Here is an 8,570-nt window from a genome sequence, read left to right as displayed (position 1 = left end):
CGGCACACCCCCTACATCTACCATTGGGATTAGTTTTAAATCAGAATAATTATTATTTGGTGCCTACGTTAAACATGAACATTATATCTGGATCTTGTTTATTGCAAAGCGGTTATTCATCCAAGTCTGAGAATAATGGTTGTTCGATTTATATGAATAATATCTTCTATGGTCATGCACCTGACATGAATAGTTTATTCTTGTTAAATCTCGATAGTATGATACACATATACATAGCATTGATGCTAAACGAAAGTAATTAAATGATAATTCTACATACATGTGGCACTGTCGTCTTGATTATATTGGAGTGAAGCGCATGAAGAAACTCCATTCAGGTGGATTAGTTGAATCACTTTATTTTGAATCACTTGATAGATGCGTAGCATGTCTGATGGGAAAAATGACTAAGACTCTATTCTCTGGTATTATGAAGTGAGCTACATACTTGTTGGAAATCATACATATTGATGTATGTGGACCAATGAGTGTAGCATTGCGCGGTGGTTATCGTTATGTTCTTACTTTCATGGATGATTTTAGTAGATATGAGTATATCAACTTAATAAAACATAAATCCAAAACTTTCAAGAAGTTTAAGGAATTCCAAAGTGAAGTAGAAAATCAACGTAACAAGAAGATTAAATTTCTACATTTTGATCGTGGAGGTGAATATCTGAGTTATAAGTTTGGCATGCATTTAAAGAAATGTAGAATACTTTCACAGTTGACACCGCAGGGAACACCACAATGCAATGGTGTGTCCGAACGTCGTAATCGAACTCTCTTGGATATGGTTCGATCTATGATGTCTCTTACAGATTTACGGTTATCTTTTTGGAGTTATGCATTAGAGACAACAACATTCACTTTAAATAGGGCACCATCTAAATCCGTTGAAACGACACCGTATGAATTATGGTTTGAAAACAAACCTAAGTTGTCGTTCTTTAAATTTTGGGGTTGCGAAGCTTATGTAAAGAAGTTACAACCTGACAAGCTCGAACCCAAAGAGGAGAAATGCGTCTTCATATGATACCCTAAAGAAATAATTGGGAATACCTTCTATCACAGATCCGAAGGTAAAATCTTTGTTGCCAAGAACGGATCCTTTCTTGAGAAGGAGTTTCTCTCGAAAGAAGTGACCGGAAGAAAAGTAGAAATCGACAAGGTTACTGAACCTTCTCTTGAAAATCAGAGTAGCGCAACACCGGAAGATATTCTTTTGTCGCCTACACCGATTAATGAGGAAGCTAATGATAATGATCATGAAACTTCGAACGAAGTTACTACTGAACCTCGCAGGTCGACAAGGGTTCGTGCCACTCATGATTGGTACGATCTCGCGTTAAATGTCACAATTGTGGACAACAATGATAAAGACCCTGCGACGTATGAGGAAGCAATGATGAGCCCAGATTCCAACAAATGGCAAGAGGCCATTAAATTTGAAATGGGATCCATGTATGATAACCAAGTATGCACTTTGGTAGACTTACCTGATAGCTGCAAGGCTGTCGAGAATAAATGGATCTTTAAAAGAAAAACAGATGTTGATGGTAATATTACTATCTATAAAAGCTCGAGTTGTCGCGAAAGGGTTCCGAAAAATTCAAGGAGTTGACTACAATGAGACTTTCTCACATGTAGCGAAGCTAAAGTCTGTGAGGATATTGTTAGCAATCGCTGCATTTTTCGATTATGAAATTTGGCAGATGGATGTCAAAACAGCGTTCCTTAATGGTGACATTGAGGAAGAGTTGTATATGGTACAACCCCATGGTTTTGTCGATCTTAAAAATGTTTACAAGGTATGCAAACTTCAGCGTTCCATTTATGGACTGAAGCAAGCATCCCGGAGTTGGAACCAACACTTTGAGGTAATCAAAGACTTTGGATTTATACAAACTCATGGAGAGGCTTGTATTTACAAGAAAGTGAGTGGGAGCTCTGTAGCATTCCTGATATTATATGTAGATGACATATTGTTGATTGGGAATGATATAGAACTTTTAAGTAGTGTCAAAGGCTATTTGAATAAGTGTTTTTCAATGAAGGACCTTGGAGAAGCAGCATAAAGTTTAGGCATCAAGATTTGTAGAGATAGATCAAGACGCCTAATAGGGCTTTCACAGAGTACATACCTGGATAAGATTCTAAAGAAGTTTAGAATGGATGAGAGCAAGAAAGGGTTCTACCCATGTTACCAGGTAAGACCTTGAGTAAAACTCAAAGTCTAGCTACGACAAAATAAAGAGAAAAGATGAACAAAATCCCCTATGCCTCGGCCATAGGCTCTCTCATGTATGCCATGTTGTGTACAAGACCGGATATCGCACATATTGTTAGTTTGACCAGCAGATATCAAAGTGATCCAAGAATGGAACACTGGATAGCGGTCAAGAATATCCTGAAGTATTTGAAAAGAACTAAGGATATGTTTCTTTGTTATGGAGATGACCAAGAGCTTGCTGTAACCATGCTAGTTCAAACACTGATCTGGATGATTCTAAGTCTCAATCTGGATACGTATTTATTTTGAATGGTGCAGCAGTAAGCTGGAGGAGTGCTAAGCGAAGCGTTGTGACGAAATCTTCAACTGAATCGGAATACATAGATGCTTCGGAGGCTTCATCAGAGGCGATGTGGATGAAGTGTTTCATTACTGAGCTTGGTGTGGTTCCTAGTGCGTTGGACCCGATGACCATCTATTGTGACAACATGGGTGCCATAGCCAATGCACAGGAGCCAAGGTCACACAAGAAGCTGAAGCATATCAAGCTACATTTTCATTCTATTTGGGAGTATGTCGAAAATGGTGACATAAATATTTGCAAGTACACACTGATCTGAATGTGGCAGATCCGTTGACTAAAGCTCTCCCTAGAGGGAAACATGACCTACAGCAGAACGTCATGGGTGTTAGGTACATTACTATGTAATCTAGATTATTGACTCTAGTGCAAGTGGGAGACTGTTGGAGATATGCCCAAGAGACAAGAATAAAGTGGTTATTATTATATCTTGGGATTTCTATTTTCGTGCCCTCGGTTCCTTAGTTGTGCTCAGTTTTCCCCAGCTCCTTAGTTTTTTCTCAGTTTTCCCCAAGACCTTTTCCGAAACCATCACAGGTGCTGTAACGGCCGGTTGCCCGACGGTTGACCGTTATCTTCTGACTAGTGGGGCCACATAGAGCCCGCAAAGACACGTCAGACCATCCATCTTTGTTTGACCGTAAGCATCGCTGTATCCCTGACCAAAACGCGTACGAGTGGGGCTTCGGTATATCGAATGACAAGTGGGCCATGGCGCTGATACAAGGGGCAATACACGGGTAGGAATAGATTTTTAAACGGAGCTCTACAGCGATGGCACAGAGGAGGTGGCCTGCGGGGTGTCGAGATGAGATCGACGTCCACAAAGAACTGCATGAGGCGAGACCAGACGCATTAGATAGATATGAACTAGACGCGTTTAACCATGCAAAGAAGAGAAGAAATGGTCGACGACATCGACGACTACCTCAAAACTTTGACTGACCGTGTACCGACACGAACGCGAGCAATGTAGAGAAAACTAGTGTCTCTCCTTTCCGGCGTGTATAGATGGGTGCTAGAAGAGTGTGGTGGCGAAGGGAAAGACCTCGCGGTGGTCTGTGGCGTCCAACATAGCGGGGCGGCGTGGCCGTGCCCACAACAGCGTGCATGCATGTTCGGCATTGGCATCAGCATGTACGTTCGACATTGGCCTCGGCGGTATCTCTGGTGTGTTAGTGATCGAATGAGGGGACGGGATTGAGGGTGCATCCCGACGGTGACCTAGCAGTGGCGGCGAGCATTGCCGTTCTGACCATGCCGATATCGGCATCGGCATCATTTGGAGGCTGTGGTGCTCGAACAAGGTGGGATTTGTTTCTTGTACGCCAAAAGTGATTTGAAACAAGTTTCGTGTTGAAGGTTAGGTAACGAAAGTTTGTAACTAAGCCCAAAATTATACTAGCGCCATGGTGAGGTTCTTTTTGATAGAGCTATACGGTTGGGCAAACTTTTTTGACACTTTTTAGATAGGGTTCCTTGTTGTTACACGTATGACATCATGTATGGCAAATTTGGGGTCATTTGGAGATGTTCGAAAAAATCACTTTGCTTAAACGCATGCCGTTTCGTCTCACTGAAACCAGCTTTTCTAACAAGGTGATTTATTCTACCTTCTCTAAATGACCTCAAATTTCATACAGCTGATCTTCTATACATAGATAGATAGATTGTTTCGTTTTTACATTTTTCGAACTTTTTATTTCCCTTTATAATACCCAATTGATTTTCAGGTCAAAACCTCGAAAAACTGCATCATGTATGGCATCATTTTCGCCCTAAATTTCAAATTTTGTGAAACTTTCCCTTTTAGATATTCCTTGTTGTTATAGATATGGCATAATGTATGCCAAATTTGGTTAGGTCTCACTGAAACCAGCTTTTGTAACAAGTTAGGTTTTTTCGACCTTCTCAAAAGGGATTTTTTTCTACCTTCTCTAAATGAGCTCAAAAATCATACAGATGATCTTCTATACAAAGATAGGTAGATTGTTTCGTTTTTACATTTTTTTGAACTTTTATTTCCCTTTATAATACCCATTTGTTCTCAGGTCAAAACCTCGAAAGTTAACATAAGTAGATGGTGAACCCTTCCAAACTTCAAATACAGAGATAGATAGATTGGTTCGTTTATCATTTTTACCGTGAATAGTAATGGCTACAAGAAATCGGTGATGGTTTATCATTTTTTGCGTGAAAAGTAATGGATACAACAAATCGGTGATGGTTTATCATTTTTTTCGTGAAAATTAATGGCTACAACAAATCGGTGATGGTTTATCATTTTTTGCGTGAAAAGTAATGGCTACAACAAATCGGTGATGGTTTATCATTTTTTGCGTGAAAAGTAATGCCTAAAAGAGTTTATAATTTTTAGCCCGTGAAAATGAATACAGAAAACCGCCCTTTAGCATACTTAGAGAGTGGAAGGTAATCGCCGACAGAGAGAGAGAGAGGGGTTATCCTGCCCGTTAGATCATACGATCAACGGTCGGCGGGCACGATCCGCGTGACATGGGCTAGACCAATCAGGGCAATGTTGCACATATGCGAGAATTTGTGGAGGGAGAGGGCAAAACTGAGTAGTATCAAGAAACCAAGGGCACTTGTGTAATAAACAGACTAAGGGATTCAAATATGAGATTTAAAAAAATGGAAAATGCGTGTTTTGTACAATGAAACCCATCTTGGCCTATCTCAAACTATTTGCAATACAAATATACATGAGTGTGAGAATTGTGGCCTCATTTAGACAAAGTATGTTTTGGGGAAAGCTGTTTTGGGAAGGGCTTATTGTGGAAAACCATGCACCTTCATAGCTACTAGGTGATTTGAGAAGGCCTTTGAGAAGTGGCAATTTGTGGTAAAACTTGATTTATGTATGACTTATCTATGTTTGAGAACTGGCAATTTGTGGTAAAGACTCCATGAGTATGTGCCACTATTTTTCGGAATTTTTTGCACATTAAATGACTCATTTAACTAGTTAATCCCATTTGTTGACTGTCTGTTGACCAGCCACTTGAGGGTAAAACTGAGCATATTGCACTAGCCAGTATTAGCACTCAAGGGGAAAACTGAGCACACAAAAAATGCTAGTATAATACTCGAGGTTATACCTGAGTATATCTAAATTTCCAGGGTTAGACTCGAGGACGCGTGTTGCGGTGCAGAAATGGAAGACGTGCAATTGTTGACGCGTAGACGCGGGTCGCGGTGCAGAAGTCGAAGACGTGCAATCGTGGACGCGTGTCGCATTGCAGAAGTCCAAGACGTGCAGACGTGCAGTGGTGGACGCGTAGGACGCGGGTCGCATTAACCACCCCTCGCCTTTATAGACGCCTCCTCCCACTATCTCTGTCACTCTCACTCGCCCACGCAACGCCGCCTCTCTCACGTCCCATCATCTTCCCCAAAGCAAAAAACCCTCTCCCTCTCCCTCTCCTCTGCCGGCGAGATGGACAAGGAGAATGCCAATCCCATCGTCCACGGAGTCGTCGGCTCCAAGCGCGACGCCTCCCACTTCGACGCCGTCCCCTCAACGGACGTCGCCGCCTCCTCCGCCGGTGCATCGGAGGCTGCTGCCGCCGGTCACGGTCAGATCCCGCCGGGATATGACCCCTACGAGTATGTGCCGTACGTCCCGCCCCCGAACCCCTACGACACCTCCATGGAGGACGCATGGAGCGAGGTAACTACGGTTTGCTTCCTTTTTTGTTCCCCATTCCTTTTTGAACCCTATTTTTGCTGGTGTAGATGGATCTGTAGATGGATGAGTATTTGGCTAATATTTGCGCCGATTTTATTCCATTTTGCTTTGATCCCTTCTTGATTTCGTTTAAGATTTGGGGTTCGGCCGTTCGGTTAATTTATGCAAGTAATAATGGGATCTCAATCAGTTAATTTATGCAAGTAATCATAGGATCTCAATCAGTTATTTTATGCACGAATCAAAAGATATCAACCGTTTAATTTTGCAAATAATCTGGAATGTGTTCAAGTTCAAGATCTGGAATCTGTTTCTTTGCCTATGATGAATCGGTGGGCACAAATTTTTACAGGGAGGGTTCAGCGAAGCATTGTTGTGTACAAATCTGTTGTGCATGAGCTTTGGTTCGCTGACTACATCCCTGTAGACATATAATCGTGTCCACTCTAACTGAGGCTGCCTCTGTTTTTCCTAACTTTGTTATCATGCACGTTAGTCATCGTTGCAACTCATTCACTAATAGTTCCCGTTTGATATGGATCAGCTAGTCTCGGCGGCCGACGTCGGCAGCCGACGACGAGCACCATGACATCAAGACTCGCCAGTGTGCTGCGGAGGCTGCAGGTCGGCCGACACGTCTCCTACTTCGCCAAGGGTGTCTACGAGTGCCCCTTCGCACTAGGAGGCTCGGCGGCACTGACTTCAACTGCCTCCTCACGCATGCCGAGAACATCGGCAACACCTTCCCCAAGGTCGGCGCGTCGGTGAACCCCCACTCCTTCCACGCCAAGCACATGGCACTCGGCATGCACCTCCGCAGCTTCCAGCGGGTGGAGATCTCCACCGGGCGCATGCCTCCGCTCAAGCCCAAGGCTCCCAAGGGGAGCAACAAGTGGAGGCAAAGGCAGATGGGGTAGGCGGAGTCCTGGACGTGTGCTGCTGCTGCCTCCTATTTTGTTGTTAGCTAGGGATCCCTTGTTGTTATGTTGTTAGTATGATGGTGCTGTGAAGAACCTCGAATCTGTTACTATGTTTGGTTGCTGTATGCAGCTTATTATCTAGGGAGGGATCCATATTATCTATCCCTATTCTACTATATGACCGTGTGAATTTATCGTACATTCCCTGTAGATTTGCTTCTAGATTTAACTACATACATATGGACCAGATGGAGTACTAGATTGGGCTCCCTACTAGATTTGCTGCCATATTGGGCAAACAACGAGGGCCAAAAGGCACAAATAATAATTGAAGAAAGACGAAATGCAAGCTTCTCTAGATTTGATACTAATTAGGTGAAAAAAGGCAGAGAGAAGGAGGCAGAAAAGGTACTCTTAAAAGGGAAAATGCCAATTTGGGCCGAGAGAGACAAAACCTAGCTCCTGCTCACGTGCAACCAAACGCTATCTCGTCCTGTCCCACGCGGTCCCTTTCTACCAGCCCCACGCGACGTGGGCCCACACGATGCGGCCCCACACGTCAGCACGAAACGGTCAACTAAACGGGAATCCTGCCGTCTGAGCTGCTTCTGCGCGTTTCAAACAAGGACTTGGGGAAAACTGAGGAAAAACTAAGGAGCTGGGGAAAACTGAGCACAACTAAGGACCCGAGGGCACAGAAATAGAAATCCCTTATATCTTTGTGTTTATGATAAAATTTTGCATCCCATGCTATAATTGTATTTACCGGAAACATTAATACATGTGTGTTTTGTAAACATAAAAGAGTTTCTAGTAAGCCTCTTGTTAAACTAGCTTTTTGATTAATAGATGATCATAGTTTCATGATCGTGAACATTGGATGTTATTAATAACAAGGTCATATCATTGGGTGAATGATGTGATGGACATACACCCATAGTAAGTGTAGCATATGGTCAAGTCATTTAGTTCGTTGTGCTTAAAGCTTTAAGATACATAGTAACATAATCCTTTGACCATGAGATCATGTTAATCACCTACACCGGATGGATGCTTTGATGACACCAAACACTACTTCATAAATGGGTTGTTATAAAGGTGGCATCAAGTGTTCGGAAAGTATAGGGTTGAGGCACGTGAATCAATAGTGGCATTTGTCCATCCTAATGATGGATAGATATACTATGGGCCCTCTCGGTGGAATGACATCCAATTAGCTTGCAAGCATGTGACTTTCTCACAAGGGATATCATATCGCGGTACGAGTAAATAGTACTTATCGGTAACGAGGTTAAACTAGGTATGGAGATACCGATGATCAAACTTCGGATAAGTAAAATATCGTGA

This window comes from Lolium rigidum, chromosome 3, assembly GCF_022539505.1.
Source record: "Lolium rigidum isolate FL_2022 chromosome 3, APGP_CSIRO_Lrig_0.1, whole genome shotgun sequence".
NCBI lineage: Eukaryota > Viridiplantae > Streptophyta > Magnoliopsida > Poales > Poaceae > Lolium > Lolium rigidum.
Note: the sequence above shows the minus strand (reverse complement) of the source record.